This window comes from Tachyglossus aculeatus, chromosome 23 (assembly GCF_015852505.1).
Source record: "Tachyglossus aculeatus isolate mTacAcu1 chromosome 23, mTacAcu1.pri, whole genome shotgun sequence".
Classification (NCBI taxonomy): Eukaryota; Metazoa; Chordata; class Mammalia; order Monotremata; family Tachyglossidae; genus Tachyglossus; species Tachyglossus aculeatus.
In genome coordinates, this window is record NC_052088.1 from 19,163,109 (window position 1) to 19,188,835 (window position 25,727).

At 42.9% G+C, this 25,727-nt stretch overlaps 1 non-coding gene across 1 annotated transcript; it reads right to left on the reverse strand.

The window, feature by feature from the left end:
- Positions 1–8,212: 8,212 nt before the first annotated feature.
- LOC119944947 lies at positions 8,213–8,350 on the reverse strand. Its single transcript, XR_005456086.1, has one exon. It is a non-coding gene; the product is annotated as a small nucleolar RNA SNORA7 (small nucleolar RNA).
- Between the last annotated feature and the right edge of the window lie 17,377 nt (positions 8,351–25,727).

The following is a 25,727-nucleotide window of genomic DNA, read 5'->3' on the forward strand; positions in this document are numbered from 1 at the left end:
GGGAAGGGGGCAAGGGGCGGCGGGCGGAGGGCAGGGCCCAGGGGAAGGGGGCGGTGGGCAGGGGACGGGGGCAAGGGGCGGCGGGCAGAGGACGGGGGGCAGGGGAAGGGAGCAGGGGGTGGGGGGCAGGGGGCAGGGGAAAGGGGGGTGAGGAGTGAGGGGGCGGTGGTCAGGGGGCTGGGGGCCGTGGCCCGAGGGCGGTGGCCGTGGCCGTGGCCGTGGGGTGCTGCGGGGGGCAGAGCGGAAAGGGGGGAGAGCCCCGGCCCCCGGCCCCCGGCCCACCGCCGCCCCGGACCCTCCCTCCGCACCGGACGGGCCCGCACGGACACACACACACACACACACGGACACACACGGACACGGACACAGGCTTGCCCAGGGATGGCAAGCACCCCTCTGGGCGCACACCCACACAACCACGGACATCATACACGGACACACAAGCGCACCGGGCACCGGGGACGGACAAGCACACCTCCGGGAGCACACCCGGGGACACACACGGACACACACACCCATGGCCACACACACACACACACACACCGCACCCAGGGATGGCAAGCACACCTCTGGGAACACACTCACACACCCATGGACATACACAGACACACATGCGTGCCCGGGGACACGCGCACATACACACACACAGACGTGCCTATGGACATACACGGACACACATGCGTGCCCGGGGACACACACACACACAAACATGTGCACCTGGGGACAGACAAGCACACCTGCGGGGACACACCCTGGGAGACACACACACACACACACACACACACACACACACAAACCCCCAAATCCACAGACATACACGGACACACACACGCCCTCCTGGGACGGACAAGCACACCTCCCGGAACACACCTCCACAAACACACAGCGTGAGGGAGGCAATTACTTGGACCACGAAACCAGACGTTTAGCATCAGGACGTGCAAATCCTATGTGCTTCCTTCTACATTCATTCATTCAATCGTATTTATTGAGCGCTTACTGTGTGCAGAGCACTGGACTAAGCGCTTACATGTACAGTAATACCCTACATAGCCCTTAGCCATTGGTAAATCGAAATATGACTTAGTTCATGCACCCATTTCATTCAATCTCATTTATTGAGGTCTCACATTGTGCAGGGCACTTTACTAAGTGCTTGGGAGAGTACAATAGAACAATGGACATATTCCCTGCCCACAGTGAGCTTACAGTCTAGAGGGACTTTCCATTAAACCATTAAGATGAACAGTCGTCACTTTAATAGTGTACAGCTGGTGCCAAAATTATTCCACCTGTGAAGAATAAACAGCATCTCTAATTCATCCAATCGTATTTATTGAGCACTTACTGTGTGCAGAGCACTGTGCTAAGCACTTGGGAAGTACAAGTCGGCAACATATAGAGACAGTCCCTACCCTACAACAGGCTCTCTCCTTTGCAATGGGAGACTATGCAGACTGCAGAGTTGCCATGTCTTGCAGAAGTGGCACACTCCCTTGTTTCATTGCCTGATCCCATTCATCCCGCCTCCCCCACGTTTGCTGTGTGACCTTGGGCAAGTCACTTCACTTCTCTGGGCCTCAGTTCCCTCATCTGGAAAATGGGGATTAAGACTGTGAGCCCCACGTGGGACAACCTCATCTCCTTGTATTCCCCCCAGCGCTTAGAACAGTGCTTTGCACATAGTAAGTGCTTAACAAATACCAACATTATTATTATTCACTCCTCAAAAAACACTCCGGTGGTTGCCTGTCCACCTTCCCATCAAAAAAAAAGTCCCCACCATTGGCTTTAAAGCACTCCATCACCTTACCCACTCCTCCTCACCTTGCTACTTTCCTACTATAACCCAGCCCTCATACTTAGCTCCTCTAATAATAATGAGCCCACTATTGGGTAGGGACCGTCTCTATATGTTGCCAACTTGGACTTCCCAAGCGCTTAGTGCAATGCTCTGCACACAGTAAGTGCTCAATAAATACGATTGATTGAATGAATGAATGAATAATAACAATAACGATGGTATTTGTTAAGTGCTTACTACATGCAAAGCACTGTTCTAAGCGCTGGGGGGATACACGGTGATCAGGTTGTCCCACGTGGCGCTCACAACCACCTCACTGCTGACCTCACTTTGCCCCAATCTCGTCTATCTCGCTGCTGATCCCACAGCCACATCCCGCCTCTGGCCTGGAATGCCCTCCCTCCTCAAATCTAACAATTACTCTCCCCTCCTTCCAAGACTTACTGAAAGGCATCATCATCATCATCATCATCAATCGTATTTATTGAGTGCTTACTATGTGCAGAGCACTGTACTAAGCACTTGGGAAGTACAAATTGGCAACATATAGAGACAGTCCCTACCCAACAGTGGGCTCACAGTCTAAAAGGGGGAGACAGAGAACAAAACCAAACATATTAACAAAATAAAATAAATAGAATAGATATGTACAAGTAAAATAAATAAATAGAGTAATAAATATGTACAAACATATATACATATATACAGGTGCTGTGGGGAAGGGAAGGAGGTAAGATGAGGGGGATGGAGAGGCACGTCTCACCCAAGAGGCCTTCCCTGACTAAGCCCCTCTTTTCTCTTCTCCCACTCCCCTCTTCATCAACCTGGCTTGCTCCTTTTTTTTTCTCCCCACTCCCTGCCCTACAGCAGTTATGTACATACCCGTAATTTATTTATATTAATGACTGTCTCCCCACCTCTACACTAAGCTCATTCTGGGCAGGAAATTGTGTCTGTTTATTGTTGTATTGCACCCTCCCAAGTGGGTAGGGACTGTCTCTATATGTTGCCAACTTGTACTTCCCAAGCGCTTAGTACAGTGCTCTGCACACAGTAAGCGCTCAATAAATACGATTGAATGAATGAATGAATGCTCTGCACACAGTAAGCGCTCAATAAATACGATTGAATGAGTGAATGAATGCTCTGCACACAGTAAGTGCTCAATAAATACGATTGAATGAATGAATGAATGCTCTGCACACAGTAAGCGCTCAATAAATACGATTGAATAAATGAATGAATGGCCAAGTATGTAGAGAGACTCTGCTTAAAACGCCTGTATATGAGAGACACAGCCTGTTCCAGGAGTGAAGGGCGGGCAAAGTCCCCCTTTATTCTCCAAGCTGCAATCTAGCAGGCTTTGTTAAACAGCTATACTGCTCTGTCTTTTCTAACATGAGATTTCAGTAATCTTTTGTGGTGCAGAATGTACTTGTCAGTTTTAGGTTGAAGGCCAACATTCGGTCCATTAAAATAGCCTGCTGGGTTGATGGCAGTGTGAATTTCTGAGCTACGTTTGCCGGAAAAATCTCATTTCTAACTTGAATCTGCATGGGATGTGTCTAACTAACATGTCAAATGCAAGTGCTGGGAATTGAGGGAAAGTAGGAAGGAAAAAGGGGAGGGAAGGGAAGCACTGCTATTCCAGCCACTCCAGAAGCCAACACCAGAATAATGATTCGAGTCTGAGCTTCAGTTGCCTTACCTTAATCTCTTTCCTGGAGCAGCTCAGGTGTTGGCTCAGGGTCATCTGGAACTAGACACAAATGTAATAATGTTAATACAACAACAATAATAACTGCAAAGCATTCATTAGGTGCTTACCATGTGTCAAACTCTGCTAAACCCTGGCACGAGATAATCAGATCAGACAGGGTCACTGTTACACCAAGGGATCACAGTCTAAGAGATGGGGAGAAGAGACAGTCCCATTTTACAGAAGAAGAAACTGGCAATATTCAGAAGATCATACTGCGGGCAAGTCAAATCCTCAAGGAGACATAGATCTTGGAACAGAGGAAGTGAAGCAGGAAGAGTAGGTAAGGGAGGTTAGAAATACGGAGGAGGTAGAGGATAGACTGAAACTGGACAGTTGAAAAAACAGGGGTCAGAACTCCATTTTTGTGTCTCTGTGTGTCTTTTTCATTCTCTGCACAGAAGAAATGCTCAATAAACACAACCGATTGAGGCTATCCAGTTTGAGTCAGAAGAGGTCCCTATTTCCCTTTCCTTGATTTGTTAGCTGTTCTATTGTGGAATTCTCACCAGGCAATCACCCTTGTTTTCTATCTGGTGGTTTGTTGACTTCTTTTAGCAGCCTTTTCTGTTTCCTGACTGTGTCTCCCGCATCTCAGTTCCCCCTATTCCTGCTCTCCTCCTAGTCCCCCACCCCGCCCCCTCCCCAGTTATGCTACCAAAGGGGGTAACTGCAGCTTCACACAGAGGGCTTAATGGGATAGCTGGCGATGCGGGGGATGCCAGGAAAGATTCTGGGGTGTGGGTAGGTGAAACAGCCCTCCCTTCAAACATCCCCTGTGCTGAGGAATAGGAAGGCAGGGGGCATTGCCGGAGACTTGGTCCTAAACCCTCAGATCACTAACTCTACTTCTCTTCACCCAGTGACCGTGGCAGGGAGCCGGATATGAGTGGTGGAAGTTATATGGGAGAAGGATCCTCTCTCCCATTCCCGTGTTCTATAGAAGGAAGAAACAGCAAAGACTGTGGGGGTGAGGAAGGGCTGAAGTCAGATGGATTCCCCTCCCACCTTACCCACAGTTCCCAGGTGGATAAACCAGGGCTAATGGGATCTAGAAGCAAAATCAGAGCCATTCCCACTAGAACAGCAAAAACATGGAGTGGAAGCAGCGTGGCTTAGTGGAAAGAGCCCGGGCTTGGGAGTCAGAGGTCGTGGTTTCTAATCCTGGCTCTGCCACTTATCAGCTGTGTGACCTTGGGCAAGTCACTCAACTTCTCTGTGCCTCAGTTCCCTCATCTGTAAAATGAGGATTAAGATTGTGAGCCCCACATGGGACAACCTGATTACCTTGAATCTACCCCAGCGCTTAGAACAGTGCTTGGCACATAGTAAATGCTTAACAAATACTAACAATATTATTATGGAAGGGCTGATCAGGACAGTCCCGTCTTTCCTGCCCTGCTTCTGCAGTCCCAGGGAATGAGCTGAGTGGCTGGAGAACAGAAGGGGTTGCTAGAGGGCCCCATTGGGGGTGGGGGGAGGGAGAGTGGAGAGGGTTGGAGGACGCTGGGCCTCCCTCCTCACCACTACAGTTTCACCTCATTAGAGTCCAGTCAGGCTCCTTCCCTTCCCCACTTCCTTGCAATCCCTGTTGCGGAGACTGTGTCTGTCTGCTTCTCACTTTCTTGCTCTTTTTTGGCCTCTCTTTTGGTTCTATCCATCTTTCAATCAATCAGTGGCATTTACCAAATGTCTCCTGGGTACAGAGCACTGAACTAAGTAGTTGGGAGAGTACAGTAGACATGATTCCTGCCCTCGGGAAACTCACAGTCTTGTGGGAAACCAATCTTCAATTTCAGGTAGGTGAAGAAACTAAGGATGGGGTACATAAGGGCTATTGCTGGGCAGGGGAAACCTAAGTGATTAGTGGGTATGGACTCAAGGGCTTAGGTGATGCAGTCAGGAGCAGGAATGCCCACCTGTTTCCCATATTTGTCATTTTAATGTCTCCCCAACTAGACTGTAACGTCCTTGAGGGCGGGGATTGTATCATAATAATAACGATGGTATTTGTTAAGTGCTTACTATGTGCAAAGCACTGTTCTAAGCACTGGGGAGGTTACAAGGTGATCAGGTTGTCAATGGGATGCTCACAGTTTTAATCCCCATTTTACAGATGAGGTAACTGAGGCACAGAGAAGTTAAGTGACTTGCTCAAAGTCACACAGATGACAGTTGGCGGAGTCGGGATTTGAACCCATGACCTCTGACTCCAAAGCCCGTGCTCTTTCCACTGAGCCACGCTGCTCATATCTATCAACTCTATAATAATAATAATAATAATAATAATGTTGGCATTTGTTAAGCGCTTACTATGTGCAAAGCACTGTTCTAAGTGCTGGGGTAGATACAAGGTAATCAGGTTGTCCCACGTGGGGCTCACAGCCTTCATCCCCATTTTACAGATGAGGGAACTGAGGCCCAGAGAAGTTAAGTGACTTGCCCAAAGTCACACAGCCGACAGTTGGCGGAGCCGGGATTTGAACCCACGACCTCTTGACTCCAAAGCCCGTGCTCTTTCCACTGAGCCACGTTGCTTCTCTCCCATGCGCTTAGGATGGTGCTCTGCACACAGTAAGCACTCAATAAATATCATTGATTGATTGATTTGAGGGAAAATAGGGTGGGGAGATGAGAGCTGAAACAGGGAAGTCTTCCTGTAGAAGATGTTCTTTTAATAGGGCTTTGAATTTGGGGAGAGTGGTTTCTGCCTTCTCTCTCTCTCTCTCTCTCTCTCTCTCTCTCTCTCTCTTTCTGTCTTCCCTTCTTTCTCTCCCTCTAAATCCGTCTCGGCATCTAGTTACTATCTCTGTCTGCTTTCTGACTTTTAGGTGTGCGACCTCAGTGTCATCTTCAACTCCTCACTGTCCTACTGCGAGTCTACTGCCCAATCCTGCCGGTTCTTTCTGCACAACATCTCCCAGATCTGCCCCTTCCTCTCTATCCAAACAGTTACCACCATGGTGCAACTTCTCGTTACATCATGACCAGAGAATACAATCAGCCACCTTGCTTGTTTGCTTGTCTCTATCCTCTCCTCTCTCTCACCTTTACTTCACACTGCTGCCAAGATCAACTTCCTGAAACATTGTTTGGCATCCATCTCTCAGCTCCTCAAAGCTCTGCTGACTTCCCATGTCCTCCAAATCAAAAAATAAAAATCCTCACAATCAGGATCTAGGCTCTCCAATGACTCAGCCCAATCTACATAACTGCCCCTTTCCCCACTAACTCCCCAACTTTCCTTCTTTGTTCCTCCCAAAATATCCTTCCAACTGCAACTCACTATTGACACTTGGACCCCTCATTCATGCCGTTTGCCTGTCATGGAACTCCTTCCTTCGTTAAATCTGTCAAAACACAGCCCCCCCACCCTCCCGACATTTTCAAAGCCCTCCTGAAATCCCACCTCTTCCAACAAACCTTTCCTGATTAATCCCCAACACTCCAAGCTGCATAAAATCATCATACACTCCTTTTGGGCAGGGATTGTCAACCAACTCTGTTGTATTGTTCTTTTCCAAGTACTTAGTACAGTACTGTGCACACAGCAAGCACTCAGTAAATACCATTGATTGATTGATTGATAGTGAAAGGAGTTCAGGATTCGAAATCAGGAAATCTGGGTTCCAATCCCAGGTCTGCCACTTGCCGGCTGTGTGACCATGGCAAGCTAAGCGCTTAGTATAGTGCTCTGCACACAGTAAGTGCTCAATAAATTTGATTGAATGAATGAATAAATGAATGAAATCATTTTACTTTTCTGTGCTTCAGTTTTTTCATCTGTAAAATGGGATTTAAATGCCTGTCCTCCCTTCCCCTACATTGATAAACCCATGTGAGACAGGGACTGGGTGCAATCTGATTATCTTGAATCTACCCCACGCTTAGCATAGAGTAAGTACTTAACAAGCACCACTAAAAATACTACCTCAGCTATCCTTAGAACTTAAATAATTTCTTATATCCTCCCCAGCACCCATATGTGTGTGTGTGTGTATATATATATATATATATATATATATATATTTATATACATGTGTGTATTCAGTTGCATATTCATTCATTCAGTTGTATTTATTGAGCGCTTACTGTGTGCAGAGCACTGTACTAAGCACTTGGGAAGTACAATATGCACCTATTAGATTATTTTTTAATGGCATTTGTTAAGGCTTACGTGCCAGGCACTGTTCTAAGCACACTGGGGTAGATTCAAGGTAATCAGGTTGGATACAACCCATGTCTTGCAAGGGCCTCACAGTCTTATCCCCATTTTACAGATAAAATAACTGAGGCATAGAAAAGTGAAGCGACTTCCCAAGGTCACACAGCAGACAAGTCGTGGAGCTGGGATTAGAACCAAGGTCTTTCTGAATCCCAGATCCGTGCTCTATCCATTAGGCCTTGCTACTTCCCCAGTCTTGTCTTGTCTTTTATTGTTGAGTTGTCTCCGACCCATAGCGACACCATGGACACATCTCTCTCAGGGTGCCCCACCTCTATCTGCAATTGTTCTGGAAGTGAAGCCATAGAGTTTTCTTGGTAAAAATATAGTAATGGATTATCATTGCCTCCTTTCATGCAGTAAACTTGAGTCTCCATCCTTGACTCTCTCCAATACCGCTGCTGCCCAGCACAGGTGACTTTTGACTTGTAGCAGATTGCCTTCCACTCTCTAGCCATTGCCCAAGCTAAGAATGGAGTGAACATGCCTTTGCTTGACTCTCCCTTCCATAGTCGAGACTGGTAGAGTACTGGAAACTCTCCAGGTGTGATCCTGAGAGGGGACTTCCCCAGTACTTATTTGTAATTATTTTCTGTCTGTTTCCCCTATTAAGAGTATAGGATCCTTGTGGGCAAAGGCCATTCATGTCATTTCTTTATTTTGTACTTCCCAATACAGTGCAGTGCAGTGCACTGCTCCCACTGAATCAGTCCATGCTATTACTATTTCCATTGGTTTTGCTTTCTATGGATTTCTCTTTCTCTGATTCTGTTTCTCTAGTGTTTTCCTTCTAATCTTGGACTGGTTCTTCTCCTGGGATCCTCTGTATCATGGAAGTCCTGCCATTCATTCACAACCCCACCCCCCTGCCACACATAGACACACACACACTTTCTCTTTTTGCACTCCATGCTCAAAATGTAAAGTGGCTAATTGTGTTGCAAAACCTGGATTCACTGACAAAGCGCCCTGCAGATATGGGGGCTGTTTTCTGAGGCACATGCTGTTCACCAGTTCTGTCCCTGAGGCCACAATTACACATCCACATCCACCCAGATATCATCTTGGGCTTCCTCTACCACAGCCCTCTGAAACAGGAAGGACACCGGGCCCAATTGAGATGATCTATAACATAAGGAACTCTAAGACACCTTTAAAGGGGTTCTTAATGGATGAAATACAACGATAACCTTGATAGACGAGTGGGTATTAATTCAGGCAGCTGGTAATTTCCAGTAATCTTGGAACATGTCCCAGACCTGAATAGTGTGAAACAGCCTGAAACAGTGCAAACGTAACTTCAGGTCATTGCCGTACACTGGTTGAAAAATAGTCCAGATAAACCAGAGAGATCCAGATCATTTGTCGGGCCGGGGGCAAATAAACGAGCTTGTACTGTATGTTGAAGGGTCAAGGTTCTTTTCAAAGAACAGGCATTATACTGTGTTAATCATACTGTAAATGTGATGTCATTGAAGACTTTCTAGAATTTTTACAAGTATTCAAACCATCCATCTATTGACATACACATTTTTTTATTATTTTATCTTTTGCAGAATATGTTTTGATTTGGAGAATGCATCAAGTTTGTAGCCTAACGTTTTCCTGGTTAGTAATCTTCAAATGACTTCTGTGTTGAAACTTCATGTTAAGCTTCAAATTAAATTACCTGGTTGGTACTGAGCTCCTAAAAATTAGAGTTTGGAAGCCAAGAACAACTCTGAAAAGGCAGACACAAATTCAACTAATGATTTTACTGACTTTTATGATAACTAGCACATTTTGACAAGACATTGTTTGGTTTATGCAGAGGTTTTTTGAAAAAAAGAACAGAAAAATAGGCCAGAAGAAGTCTTACGAAATGTTGAGGAGCCTTACCTATTCCATGTCAGCTAGACTACACATTAACAAAGGTACGTTTAAAATCTTAAAAAAAAAACTTTGCTTGTTCTTCAAGAACATAAAGTTTTTGAGGTTAAAATGATCACTTTTTGAGGTGGCTCTCCTTTATGAAATATGGTGTTGATATGATATGATGACGATGATGATGAGGATGATGTTGAATGCTTCCTGATGTCCTTACTCGGTGAGCCTACCTTCATTTTGGGATCAGGTAAGAGTTAATATATTTCTGACTGCACTTCTAATTGCATTTCAGGAAATGGGGCCAATTAAGTAATCAAAAGCTTTTATTGAGCCCTTATTCTGTGTAGAATACTGTACCATACAGGTGGGAGACTATTTTAGAGTTAGTAAAGATGATCCCTGCTCTCATGGAATTTATAATATAGAACAGTAAACAGGCACTAGAATGGATTACAGGCTGGAGGAAACAATAGATCAATCAATCAATGATATTGAAATCTTGTGGGTAAAGCTGTTCTCTTTCCTCAGCAAAGATCCTGTATAATGACTCAGGATATTTTACTTCCACGAACTTCCTGCAAAACAACCAGCTCATAGAGATATGTTTATGCTGCCCTTTCTGCCTTCCTGGTGTCTGGGTCAATCAGTCCCTAATAGTTGTATTTGTTAAGCGCTTATGATATGTCAAGCACTATACTAAGTTCTGGGGCAGACACAAGATGATCAGGTCTCACATGGGACTCACAGTTTAAGTAGGAGGGAGAACAAGTATTGAATTCCCATTTTGCACGAGAGGGAACTGAGGTACAGGGAAGATAAATGACTCACCTAAAATCACAGAGCAGACAAGTTGCAGAGCTGGGATTACAACCCTGCTCCTCTGGGTCCCAGAACTGTGCTCTTTCTACTAAGTCACGTTGCTTCTTTTTGTCTCTTTCCAAATCAATCCAGAACCTTGATTTCATCATCTGGCTCCAGTCTCCAATCCCACAATCCTTTGTGAAAAAATCTCCCCATTTTTCTTAAACAGGGAGATTGAAGACTTGAGTAGACAGAAAATACAACACAGAGTATGGGTCTGTGACAGGTCACTGCTAGCCATGTCCTCCAGCCATGATCTTCTTTTTTTTTAATTGTTGAAGGCAACTTAACACATTGGTCCTGGATTTGACTTGAATAACATTATCGATTGTTTTTTACACACTTGGGACTGTGTGGAAAATAGATTAAATGGACTTCATTCCAGGAGAGAGACACATTCTAGGATGTCCCATCTCTAATTTATAATAATAATTATGGTATTTGTTAAGGGCTTACTATGTGCCAAGCAGTAGTGCTTAGAACAGTGCTTGGCACGTAGTAAGCCTTAACAAATACCACAATTGGTATCCAGCCTACTCCCTGTGGGTCATGGTTGCAGGGGAGTCATGGCCTTCTTGGGTCTTGTTCTGCCCCTTAAATTGGACTCAGGAACCCAGGAGTACCCAGGCACCTCTGCTGCCACTGTCTTCAGCTAGGAATTTTGCTATTTTTTACCTATCTCCCATTCAGAATAAGGAACTGTAAAGAATCCTGAGCACTCCTGGATCCAATTTGTGACCATGGGATTATGGTTCAGTATGTTCTCTTGAGCCTGCCCACATCAGAAATGGGATTGGTAGTTTCCTGGCACCCCAGAAGCACAAATGTTCTGATCTTGGAATGTGAACATTTACTGATTTTTGAAGCAGTTTTCTGGGATGCCCAAACATCCCCCAAATCCAGTAATGACCTGGATAAATTGGGACCTATGGGTTACCCTGCTTTTTGGAATCAATCAATCAATCAATCCATCAACCTTCCCTTCTCCTTATCTTCCCTCCCAAACCCTGCCCTCTCCCTGACTTTCCCTTCACTGTAGATGGCACTACCATCCTTCCCATCTCACAAGCATGCAACCTTGGTGTCATCCTTGACTCCGCTCTCTCATTCACCCCACATATCCAATCTGTCACCAAAATCTACCGGTCTCACCTCCACAACATTGCCAAAATCTGCCCTTTCCTCCATCCAAACTGCTACCTTGCTGGTTCAGTCTCTCATTGTATACTGACTGGATTACTGCATCAGCCTCTTCTTTGATCTCCCATCCTCCTGTCTCTCCCCACTTCAGTTTATGCTTCACTCTGCTGCCCAGATCATCTTTTTGCAGAAACACTCTGGGCATGTTACTCCCCTCCTCAAAAATCTCCAGTGGCTGCCTGTTTTCCTACGAATCAAGCAAAAACTCCTCACTCTCAGCTTCAAGGCTCTCCATCACCTTGCCCCCTCCTACCTCACCTCCCTTTTCTCCTTCTACAGCCCAGCCTGCACCCTCCATTCCTCTGCCACCAACCTCCTCACTGTGCCTTGTTCTTGTCTGTCCCACCGTCGACCCCCAGCCCACGTCCTTCCACTGGCCTGGAATGCCCTCCCTCCACACATCCACCAAGCGAGCTCTCTTCCTCCCTTCAAAGCCCTACTGACAGCTCACCTCCTCCAGAAGGCCTTCCCGGACTGAGTCCCCTTTTTCCTCTCCTCCTCCCCACCCCCCTGCTCTACCTCCTTCCCCTTCCCACAGCACTTGTGTATATATATTTGGACAGATTTACTACTGTATTTATTTTACTTGTACATATTTACTATTCTATTTATTTTGTTAATGATGTGCATAGAGCTTTAATTCTATTTGTTCTGACGAGTTTGACACCTGTTTACATGTTTTGTTTTGTTGTCTGTCTCCCCCTTCTAGACCATCTCTATATACTACCAACTTGTACTTCCCAAGTGCTTAGTACCGTGCTCTGCAAACAATAAGCGCTCAATAAATACGATTGAATGAATCAATCAATCAATAGGGTTTATTGATCACTTTCTCTGTGCAGAGCACTGTACTAAGCACTTGGAAGAACACAATAGAATTAAAAGACAAGATCCTTGTCCTTAAGAAGCTTACAGACTCCCACAAACCTTGCTTTCGGGATTTGACCCTCAGTTAAGAAATACTAATCTGAATTGTTCAGAAGTGTGGAGGTAACACTGAAATTTTGTCTCTTGATCTCATTCAGCCCGTTGTGGGTTAGGGATCATCTCTATATGATGTTGACTTGTACTTCCCAAGTGCTTAGTACAGTGTTCTTCACACAGTAAGCGCTCAAAAAATACAATTGAATGAATGAATGAATGAATTCACACACACACACACACACACACACACACACACACACACACGCAATCATGTAAAAAGTCATTCTTTAAATCTGACCATGGCCTCTTGTAAGTAGCATGATTTCCTAGCATGAAATAGCCAATGAACTACATTCAACTTCATTTTACCATTTGCTTCTTGCCTACAGTGTGCCCTTAGCATGCCCCTTAAATGATCTATGCCTCAGTTTCCTTATCTATAAAAATGAGAAGAGGATACCTATTTCCCTTTCCTTAGACTGTGAGCTCCAAGTGGCCTAGGGACCTTGTCCATTATGCTTTTATTGTATATGTCACAACACTTAAATACAGTGCTTGGCACATAGAAGGCACGTTGAAATGCCACACTCATTATTATTATTAGTTGCATCTTCAAATCTGAAGAACGGCTGTATGTTTAACTGCATTTTCTGTCTTTTAGGAGGAAAAAGGGCCCCAAGAGGAAAAATCCCCCAAAGGAGTCCCGGGCATGCATGGGGATTCAGGGAATAACTGGTCAACACTAGGAGAACAGGAAAGTCTCTTTGTGGGCAGGAAATATGTCTGTTTATTTTTGGATTGTACTCTCCCAAGTGCTAAGTACAGTGCTCTGCACACAGTAAACACTCAAGAATGAAAGTCTATGGTTTATCAACTCACTGGTTCCAGCTCCCTGGATTGCAACCTGCAAAACCTAGAATACTGAAGTTGATTCTTTCCTCTGGTGTTTAGTCTTGAATGATTGTGGAACTCTGCTAGCAGACCCTAGGGACTATCCTAAATTTGTCCATAATACGTTCATTCATATGCTTTCAATGCGTCTCTGGCTTTATCAGTTTGTTTGCCAATGAAGGCATCCACCCTTAGATTATTTTGACAAAAGGGTCCTCAGAAAACCTACAAAGCATATTTAAAGCCTGAATTATAAGAGGACTGAAGAAAGAGCTTTTGATCATTTGCAGCTGGAAGCAGTCCTAGACAAATTTGCCTTAAATTCTTGGTATCAGCAAGAAGTGCAGCTGATTGTGACTTCTAGTTCTTCACTAAATAGGAGATACAGAGGAAAAGCTGTTACCTCCCCTTGATTTTGTCTTTTAGAAATGAAGTTCAGTCAGGAGAGACTGAACTGGATGAAGAGTGTGTCAAAGGGACCTAGGCCTGGAGGAAGAATTTCTGGGGAACATTATGGTTTCAATTGATGCTGGCCAAATTGCTAGATCAACACTCTGATGTGTGGAGAGAAAAAGGGCAGTGCTGAAATTACGCTGCTTTAGTTAGGTTGACAGATGCATAGTGCTTGCTCTTGCATACACTTCCTACTGTGGAAAGCTCATTTTAGACCACATGGAGACTGCTAGAGGGAGCAAGAAAAAGTTCTGACACTGTTCCAAAGCCAGAGCATTTCCCAATCAGTTTTTGGCAAAATGAAAAGAATCATCAATATTGTAAGAGGTTGGTAATCTTTTAATGAGATGATGTGGGATTAGTTAAGAGTGTATACAACCATGTCCACAAGACTCTTTTTAAGGCTTAGCAGTATCTGGACCCTCAGGGAATTCAGGCTTGGAACAGGGTAACATTTAGAAGTAAAAGGAGTCCAATTATTCTAGGGTTAGGGGCCAGTTTCTAGGCTGTATGGAAGGTTGTCCTTGGCATCCTCAAGCATTTTTATTGGGAGTGAGAAAAATAATTCCGCCTGCCACACATGGGTATTATTATGCAGTTTATCACCCCTGTACATATGGATTTCCAGGGCCACACATTGAACAAAAAGTGAGTAGTCCAGAGTGTATTAAGGCGTTGCTTGCAGCCGTGGGTAGATAGCCACTGTGACAATCTTTCCTGCCAGCTCCCTGTTTGGCTCCAAAGGACATTGCCAAGTTCACTATGAGAGGGTTAGGTAGCTGACCAGAAAACCAGCAAGCTACATTGGGATGATGCAATGGAAGCAGTATCATCCTCCTCCTCATTTTTATTAATGATAATGTTAATAGTCATATTTTATTAAATGTTTCTTCAGTGTGCCTAGCACTGTACTGAGCAATTAGGAAAAAGCGAGGTAATCAAGGTACTGTCCCTGTCTGACATGGGGCTCACAACTGTCAGAGGACAGATGTTTTAGGTGTAGATCACTGTACTAAGCTCTTGGAAGAGTACAAAACAACAGGATTAGATGCATAAAACAAGAACAATTTCCAGTCAAACTTAAAGCAAATTAAACACTCTAACAATCCACTGTTAACAGCATTAATCTTCAGGCTCCTCAATCTTCCAAGCTTGATTGCAAATTGCCTCAACTTTTAGCGTATTCTAGAAGTTGGGAAGGCAGGCTTGGCTCCCTCTGTTGGGTAGCAAGATGGAAACTACTCTGCTTACCCAGCATTGCTTTTATGGGAAATTTTGACCACGTGGATCCGGGATTTATGAGCCTGGGAGAAAGGGGAATGCAAAAGGAAGCCACAAAGCGGATTTTAGTGGCTCTCTTAGTTCTTGGCACTACTATTCCCAGAAACATTAGAAGGGAAGCAAAGTGACAACAAAGCATTTCAGAGTTCTGAGTGAAGTGTATAACTCCCAGAACACTTATCCTAGCAGGAAATCAGGACCATCACCCATACCCGGAGAAGGCATTCAGCAAATGTATCTATGGGATTGTCCTGAGAAATCCAGGTCTAATGTTAATTTTATGAATAGAGAATCATTAATGTTCCACGAGGGGGCTCATAAAATCCCTTTTTAATGACAGGCAAGTCTGGTACAGTCACAGAGACATCAAGAGTACAACTCTGCAAGAAGGAATTAATTACAGTGATAGGGCAAAGCTGGCAGTGCCATTCACTCTCTTTCAGCACTGTCACTCATGTTTCTGCTGGGGCACTGGGTGCCACAGGGAGTAGGACTTATTTCCCTTCCAGGAGGTATACCATTTAAGGAGAGTTTTCAATGGCTGTGAAGCCATTATTCACCCATGCAGGAATAGGGGTGTGGACAAGGAGAAGCCAGCTACAACAGTGGGACCAGGTATCCCAAATTAGGAAAGCCCCCCACAAATTTTAGGGTTCCCTACTGCCAGCTGAAAGGCCTCTCACAGACATATTAACATCTCACTTTTAGCTGGTGGAGAAAGGAGACCTGACAAGGGGATTTCACAAGCTACAACCCTGATTTCTGAATCTAGAATGTGATCTTGTTGTTGGATCATCATCATCATCAATCATATTTATTGAGTGCTTACTATGTGCAGAGCACTGTACTAAGCGCTTGGGAAGTACAAATTGGCAACATATAGAGACAGTCCCTACCCAACATTGGGCTCACAGTCTAAAAGGGGGAGACAGAGAACAAAACGAAACATACTAACAAAATAAAATAAAATAAGATATGTCTATATGTTGCCGACTTGTACTTCCCAAGCACTTAGTACAGTGCTCTGTGCACAGTAAGTGCTCAATAAATATGATTGAATGAATGAATCAAGGCTTAGGACTGCTGGAAAAATAGCCCTGGTGGAGATGGACAATCACTGGCCTTTCCCCTTGCTCCCATCCACTCACGCAGATTCCAGGCCCCTCCTAATATAGAAGTTGGATTGGGATGTTGGAAAAGCTAAATGGACCTATCAGAGTTATTATTATTAAATAATAATAATTGTGGTATCTGTTAAGGGCTTACTATGTGCCAGGCACTGTATTAAGCACTGAGGTAGATAGTAGGTAATCAGGTTGGATACAGTCCCTGTCCCACATAGGGCTCACAGTTTTAATCCCCATTTTACAGATGAGGTAACTGAGGCACAGATAAGTTAAGTGACTTGCCCAAGGTCACACAGCGGACGAGTGGCAGAGCGGGATTAGAACCCAGGTCCCTTTGACTCCCAGTCCCTTGCTTTCCATTCTGGTCTCATGATAATAGCAATGACAGGGAACCCAGCATTGAACAGAATTTGAGTAGCAGGACAAGGACCTATTTTCTGCCTCTATCTCTTTCTGGGTCCCTATTTGCCTCCTTGTCTTGGTCTCCTCTATGTCTACATTTCTGTCTTTGTGAAGCATGGCTTTTTGTAAGTAATACTGCACTATATAATTGTCTTCCTAAATTCATCAAGGGAAAGCATTCATTTTCCTGACACCTAATTAGCATCCCACAGTATTCCTGTGCAACTTGAATGAATATGTTTATCAGGGTCTTTGAACTACTGAAGATTTTCACTATTAAAGGACTCTGAAGTTGAACAGGCTTAAGGAGATGTGTCCTTGCTGTAAAGCATTTTGCCCTGTAAGTTTATTTCCAGCCACCCGACCCAGTACTGTAAACCTTTGGAACATTGTCTCGAGGCAATGCAGTGACCAGTTGTAGATAGTCTGTTGTGTTAGGCTCAGTACTTAGGGGTGGGATGGACTTCAACATTTTTATTTTTGAAAATCACCCCTACTAAAAAGAATCATAAGTTAATCAAGTTGGTCCAACTTTTTCAGCCTTTCCCCCATCCTGGTCCTTTCCCCTTTTCATGTCCTCACCTTCCTTCTCTGCCATCCTACCTTCCTCTCTCAACCCCCAAACCTTGCTGCTACAAGGCCCATCAATACTACTCACCCAAAGGGCTCCTAAAGCGGTTGTAAACAGCGGAGGGGTGTAGTGGGATTTTTTTTATAGCAGTTGTTAAGCGCTAACTATGTGTCAAACACTGTTCTGAGCCCTGGGGTAGGTACAGATTAATTAGCTTGGACACAATCCCTGTCCCACATGGGTCTCACAGTCTAAATAGGAGGGAGAGCAGCTATTGAATTCCCATTTTACAGTTGAGGTAACCGAGGCCCGGAGAAGTTAAGTGACTCACCCAAGGTCAAGCAGCAAGCAATATGCAGAGATGGGGTTGGAACCCAGGTCCTCTGACCCCTAGGCCCATGTTCTTTCCACTAGGCCCTGCAGATTCAGTCAAGGAAAAGATTTAATAAAGGACTAACCTTAACTGTTAATGGCCTTTTGAAGGTTTCTGTCCCTCCATTCTCAAACTGAACGAGGCAGGAAGTGTGTGAGGAATGATGTATCCGTCTCAATTAGCCCCTCAGACTTCTTTTCCCATCTGCCCCAAAGAACCTGGGAGAATGGCAGTGAGATGCCCTTTCTCTCTCAGTGATGCTAGTTAGCGCCCTTCTGTTTTCAAGGGGGAAAATGAGCCTTTCAACTACACATAAAATTTATTCTAATCATCCCACTTCAAATCCCTTACCTCCATGTCAGGACTTCTAAGTAACCTAAACCACTTTATGGCATGTAAGTACTCATGACCACTCCTGGAGCACTTCTCTACATATATTTGTGCTCTTTATACTCTTATTTCCCTCCTATGTGTAATTCTCTTTCTCTGTAGATTGTACACTCCTTAAAGTCAGGAATGTCTGACCTGATCATGTCTCCTAATATAGTGATCTCCACCCAGTAGCCTTCAAGTAATACTGTTAATCAATTGTTTGATTGATTATAGTGGTATGGTTACATCTAGAGATTGCTAAATATAATTCCATTTCATTCATGTTCATGAGCCAAACCCTGCAGCCCTTGGCTTCCAGTGACTTAGCAGTTATCTCTTTGGAATAGCCAGTGGAGTAGCCTACTTCTTCCACTGTCTTCAGCATTCCCTGCTTGAAGGGGCTTGAAAATTGTTTCAAGTGGAGAATTTCTGTTGGGTGGCAGAATTCTGCATTCCTGCTATGCCTTGCTCCAGTGTGGGTAACTTGAGAGAGCTGTCAGAGATAAGCCAAGAGTATAAGCCATATAAATCATGCCATCAGCAGTATGCCTCCAATTGCCCTTCTTCCAACTCATCTTACCCTGGCTCTCAGAATCCACTGTGCCATTGCTGGGGCAGGGTGAGTTCATCCTGAATGTCAGTACACATATGGGCCTGGCTTAGGGGACGGTCCTTTCCTGCCCTGTGGTGTATGTTTTGGGTAGTGTTTTCTACAGGCTTAATATAACCCCCTTCTCTTCCTAAGGGGGAGTAGGAAATTAACCACCATTCTTTGGACTTAAGCCCAGGACTAATTTTTGCCTGTAAGAGAAAATGTGTTTGCAACATCCCAAGTTAATTATTATGGATTATCTAACCCTTGTTGATAATATAGACACTTTTGATGAGTTGACATTTTAGCTCTAAGAATGTATTCAATGAAGAAGCTGTCAAAAAAGTACAATGTTTTAGGTCTTAAATATTTTGGAAAGAATTTACTATATGGATCCAAGAAATAAATAAAAATACATGATAAACACGTAGTAAAGTCTCAATAACAATATCCTTCTTCCTATAGAAGTGTTGAATACTTTATATAAATAGCTGTTCTTCATATTAAAAAGTTATATCTTAGGTTGAGAGCCTATTCAGGCATGTGAGTTTGGCTGAAAAGACAGATATATGAGTGATAATCTAACCCGTATTATACGTGCGTAAGAAGAGTCCCTTGCCATGCTGATACATTTGCCACTTAAGAGCGCCTGTCTTCATTTTTCAACCTTTTTGGAATCCTGATCTTTCTGAAAACCTCTCAAGGAGAACCATCCAACTCCCAACTGCCAGATGTTAGGCTGGTCTGTCTGCTGCAGCAGCCTCTCACCATTCTTCTGCTATTCCACCTTGTCTGACCCTGGGCTACTCTGCCTTTAAAAAGGTCTGTTTGGGCCTCCTCGCTTCGGTATGCCCACTTTCAGTTTGCTGTCCAACAACTGGTTGGATATGTTCCTATAACATGCCATTCCCTCCGATGTCTTGCCCAGAGAAGGTGTTTTACAATGACTGATACTTTGATGATACTAGACTGAGTGCATCCCAGAACTATTTTTGTTGGCGATTCTATTCTGTTAATAATCTATGGTTTTGGATTTTATTCATTCGTTCATTCAATCATATTTATTGAGCACTTTCAGAGCACTGCACTAAGTGCTTATGTCTTGCTGACAGCAGAATATCCTTTTGTTTCTTCCCCCGCAAATTCTGAATTAAGCCCTAAAACTACTCAGGGTGGCTGAAGAGATGGCAGTGCCAATTGTCCGTAGACTGTAAGCTCATTATGGGCAGGTGAAGTGTCTGCTAATTCTATGGTGTTGTACTCTCCCAAAGTGCTTAGTACAGTTCTGGGCACATAGGTTAAGTAAATGAGATTGACTGATTGTTTTGTGCAGGACTCCCCATTCCTCAAAACCCATCTCTACTTCAGAGAGAAACTCCTTATCATTAGCTTTAAGACTTCATTAAGTTCTGTCCCTTCTACCTCTCTTTACTCCCTTCCCACTGAAATCCAGCCCACACATTTGGTACCTGAACCACCAATGTGCTTTCTCTTCTCTCTCACCATCAACCTCTTGTTCGCACCCTCCATCCTTCTTGGGATTCCCTACCCCTTCATCTCTGATTGTCTCTCTTTGTTGCTGAATTGTACTTTCTAAGCACTAAGTACGGTGCTCTGCACACAGTAAGTGCTCAATAAACACGATTGAATGAATGAATGAATTTCTGAAAGAGTAGCACTCTCCCCATCTTCAAAGCCCTTCTAAAATTATTTGTCTTCCGGGAAGTCTTCCCTGACTAACCTCTCATCTTCCACTTATTCTCCTTCCCTTTTAAAAATAAGTAGATGGATAATTAGCAAGCTCTGTTTTGTGGACTAAGTTCTTTCATACTCAGTATTTGAAAACTAGCATACTATATAGTTCCTTAAGATCTTAATTAAATATAAAACATTGAAATAAAAATATATTTCACATAGAAAGTTCCAGTGATGTAATTTCCAGACATATAATATGACATTTTCTTTTTAGCCTAGTCTATCAGATTCACTGGACAGTGTTAGATAATCTTGCATGTAAAATAATGGCAGTAGAAATGAGGTACCTAGAAGAAGATAAAGACAAAAATCAAGCCAACATAAGATGAAGATTCAAAAGGTAGAAATCAAATAAAGGCCATTTACACAAGTTCTTAGAGTGGGGAAAGCCTCATTCATAGAATGTGGGGGGAAGCGAAAAGTGTGTAGAAAAAGAGTTTGGTTTTTTATGGAATTTGTTAAGCACTTACTATGCTTTGCACACAGTAAATGCTCAATAAATGTGAATGAATGAATGACTGTGCCAGTCACTGTTCTCAGCATTGGAGGAGATTCAAGGTAATCAGGTTGGACACAGTGCATGTCTTAATCCCCATTTTACAGTTGAGGTAATTGAGGCACAGATAAATTAAGTGACTTGCCCAAGGTCACACAGCAGTGGTTCCAGTGGTGGAACCGGGATTAAAACTCCAGTCTTTCTGAAGCCCAGGCCTACGCTCTATCCACCAGTCCATAGTGCTTCAATGGGTCAGATAACTAGAGACTGAAGAGCAGCAGAAAGCCGGGAATTCCTAATGCACCTTGGGACCAGTAAATGGGGGAAGTAGGGGAGCTATATTATGTAGAATGGATGAAATGTAAAAGAAATGAAAATAATGTCAAATAATTGAAAAGAATAGAAAATATGGATAGAGGCATAGAAAGAAATGAGAAAGCACAGATCTGGGATCAAATGAATCTGAAGGGTTCATTCACCAGTGCACTTAGTTATAATTACAGTCTCTTCTGGCTTCCCTACCTTGGTTCCCTATCATGATTTATTCAAATAAATGAGCTTTTTTGCTCCTGAAGAATGCTGAGAGTGAGAGCTGATCTGAGAAGGCCTCCTGTCCCAACCATACGCATGATCTGTACAGGAATGTGGCACCCTCCCTCTGGATAAAACCTCTTCTGAAGGAAATAGTTCACCACACATTAGAAAGAGTAAGTGGCTCGGGGAATTAGTCATTGGGATTTTGACCTCAGGGACTCAGGTTAATAATGATAATAATAATAATTATGATGGCATTTGTTAAGCATTTACTATGTGCAAAGCACTGTTCTAAGCGCTGGGGGGGATACAAGGTGATCAGATTGTCCCACCTGGGGCTCACAGTCTTAATCCCCATTTTACAGATGAGGGAACTGAGGCTAAGAGAGGTTAAGTGACTTGCCCAAGGTCACACAGCAGACATGTGGCAGAGCCAGGATTTGAACTCATGACCTCTGACTCCCAAGCCTGGGTTCTTTCCACTGAGCCACGCTGCTTTCCATGTTCAAATGCAGTTGTAACCACACTGACAAAGGGAAAATGTATCAGAGTGAAAACCCTTGAAGTGATTAACAGCTGAAGAGCAGCAGAAAGCCGGGAATTCCTAATGCACCTTGGGACCAGCAAATGGGGGAAGCAGGGGAGCTATATTACGTAGAATGGATGAAATGTAAAAGAGATGAAAATAATGTCAAATAATAGAAAAGAATAGAAAAAATGGATAAAGGCATAGAAAGAAATGAGAAAGCACAGATCTGGGATCAAATGAATCTGAAGGGTTCATTCACCAGTGCGCTTAGTTATAACTACAGTCTGCTCTCATTTGATTTATCATTCATCCTGCAGTCTGTGTTATTTTATTTTCTATTTTGGTCTTATTTGCTTTGGCCTTTACCTTGGGACTGTCTCTATATGTTGCCAACTTGCACTCCCCAAGCGCTTAGTACAGTGCTATGCATTCAGTATGTGCTCAATATATATGATTGAATGAATGAATGAATGAATGACCAGAGCTCTCTTTTTGTTTTTTCCCTGATCATACTTCTATAGAGTGTGCCCTTCTATTGATCGGAGTCCTCCATTTGTCTTTGAGCCATTCTCTATATTTGGTATACCAAATACAAAAAAAAAAAAATCACATATTCTAGTTCTTTGCTTCGGTGCTCAAAAAGAAACCAAAGCTTCAGGGCAATGATTACATAAAGATTGACTGTAATATTGATGGATTCCTATTATTTTGGATGACTAATACTGAAAGAAAATTGTTTAGGAGTAATGATATCTGTTTTTGCTTTGGTTTTTAAAATACAGCAGCCTAGAAGTTTCTCTCAATTTGATTTTATTTTGTCAGTAATCTTTAATGAAAGAATAATGACAATTATGTTGTTAAAATTTATTGGTCATGTTCATATATGCTCCATTCCCTACTTTCTGAATCTGCCAATATGAACACCATATAATGTGCTTTCTGGTGTTTGTTTTGTTTATTCTTTTTTTTTTGTATTACAAAATGAATTCATAGTCTTCCCCAAACTATTTCTTAGATAGCCATGATTGATGAATCAATAAAGGTAAGATCATAACACTTGCTTCTTCCTCTGATGCAATAAGTTATCACAGTTATAGCTCTGTAGTCAAAATTTTAAGGGTAATACAGCACTGGCTGGGTGAGCTGACTGGGTAATTAAATATTGCTTGTCATGTTTTGAAGTCTGTGAAAATGATTGGTGTATTGTGAGGAAACATGGATAATTTCATTCCCTGAAAAGAGGAAGAAAGTGGAGAGTGAATTACAGTAAAGCTCTGTATATACCATGGAAATCATTTATTTTTCTGAAGACTAATTCCCCTAGCTGTTTAGAAATACAAAAATACTCTTTTCTAGAAAGAATTTACTTGGAAATCATTGATACAAAAGTTCTAATTAGGAATGCTCTTCTCAGTACCCTTGTTATGTTACCTTCCTTTTACATATTTTTTTTATAAGTTCTCCTCAGGCGTGAGATATGCTTCTGTCATTCTAGTAAGGTTTACTAGCATGCCAGGGATAGGTGATGATAATTATTCTCATTTGTCCTTGGGAAAATTGTTTTGAAGAACAGCCGCATCATGTGACATGTAACAATCTTGCAAGATTTTACCAATATTATCTTTTGATTCCTAACTCTAAGAAAGTTCTCTGAAGCAACCCCTCAGATTGTAAGTTACAGTGTTGAAACTACAAAGCAAGATATGACTACCAAGTGCTAAAACATTTTATTTTTCTGCTCTTTCACAAACTGTATCTCTGAAGCCCTCACATACACTCCATGATTTTTCTCTAACCTTGTGGTCTGCTGCAATTTTTCATATTTGTGATGTCTCCCTGGGGAAAATATTTATTCTCCTCATGATACTATGATACCGTGATTCTTCTCATAACAAAAAAGAATGTTCTGTGCTTCATTATTATCAAAAAACTTACAAGAATAAGCTTTTATTCTTTCATGACGACTGTGTATCTGGGTGAGCTGTTCTTTCGCCACACTTTTGGGTTTCCTAAGATTTTGGTGGCTGGTGAGTTCAGTTGAATTTATGAAGATTAAATATATATGGTTACAGAACAACAAGGAACTACTTGGATACATGCAACATATTTTTACTTGTTGGTTTATATTCAAGTGTTCAAGTTCTGCACAATCTAACTCTACTTTATGTAGATCTCCAAAGTTCATATGCTGGAATGAACACCACTCATTGATCAATCATTCAAGAAATGACATTTATTAAGCACTTATTGTGTACAGAGCACTGTACTAAGTGCTTGGGAGAGTGCAATATAACAGAGTTGGTAGACACATTCCCTGCCCACATGGAGCTCACAGTCTTGAGGAGGAGACAGATATTAATATAAATAAGTAATGGGTATGTATGTAAGTGCTGTGGTGCTGAGGGAGGGGTGAGTAAAGGGAGCAAATCAGGATGATGCAGAAGGGAGTGGGAAAAAAAGAAATAAAGGCTTAGTCAGGGAAGGCCTCTTGGAAGAAATGTGCCTTCAATAAGGCTTTGAAGGCAGGGAGAGTAATTATCTATAGGATCAGGAATTCTGGTCAAGTATGTAAGTAAGGAAGAAGGCAGGGAGAGTAATTATCTATAGGATCAGGAATTCTGGTCAAGTATGTAAGTAAGGAAATACCTGCTGGTCATCAGTGGTGATGTTTTTTGACCAAATAACCAAATAGAGCATTTATGAGGCAGGCAGGGGCAGCAGGAATCCAGAAAAAGCTGCCTGTTATGGGGGATGAAGATATATATTGCATCCAAAGTTATTCCTTCACACCTTCTCCCGCCAATCTCTATCTTCCCCATCCAACTACAGGGAACACCTCCCTCCCACCCCTAAACAGCCTTTCCAGGGAATTTATAATAATATTGACTAGTTTGAACTTCAGTTCTCACTTCTGGTGGAAATCCTAAATGGCCATCGAGACTGTAAGCTTGTTGTGGGTAGGGAATGTCACGGTTTATTGTTGTATTGTACTTTCCCAAGTGCTTAGTGCAGTGCTCTGCACACAGTAAGTGCTTAATAAATATGATTGAATGAATGAATGAATCAATCAATCAATCAATGAAATGGCCAAAAGCGCTTGAGCAGATCTGAATAATCAGGCTTTGAATAATTATTGTCACCTACTTCTAAGCTCCTTCTTTCATCATTTTCCATATCTGGTAAGAGTCTAATTTGACATATCTATCATTTATTCCCTCATTTTCATTATAAAATTGCTTTGTGCTCTGATATGTTTTAAAGTTTCTTGCCTAAAAGATTTGGCCCTATTTTTCCCAAGTTTCCAGAGGAACCACATATAGAGAATCCTTCATCTGGATGTCGGAGGTTTCTGGCCCTTAGATTTTCTGAGGGATTCTGTTGGCTTCTGCAGCTGTTGGGGAGCAAATGCCAAGATGAGAACTGGACAATGGAAAAGGCAGCTGACTTAATTGTTAGTTCTGACTTAATTGGTCTTAGGTCAGGAATGGACCAACCAACCTGTTGTATGCTTAGACTGCTTCATTTATCCCATGAAAAGGATCCTTAAATGCTTTGACCTAAATATAGATTGGCTGGTTAATTTGTAATGCACAAGATACTATAGACATACAATACATTCAGAAAAAGATATTTTTTTGCCTCCAATAACTTGAACTATTGTGGGCCAGTTGGGCTATCAAGGGATTTTGGACCTGGTTTCATGTTAAGCTGA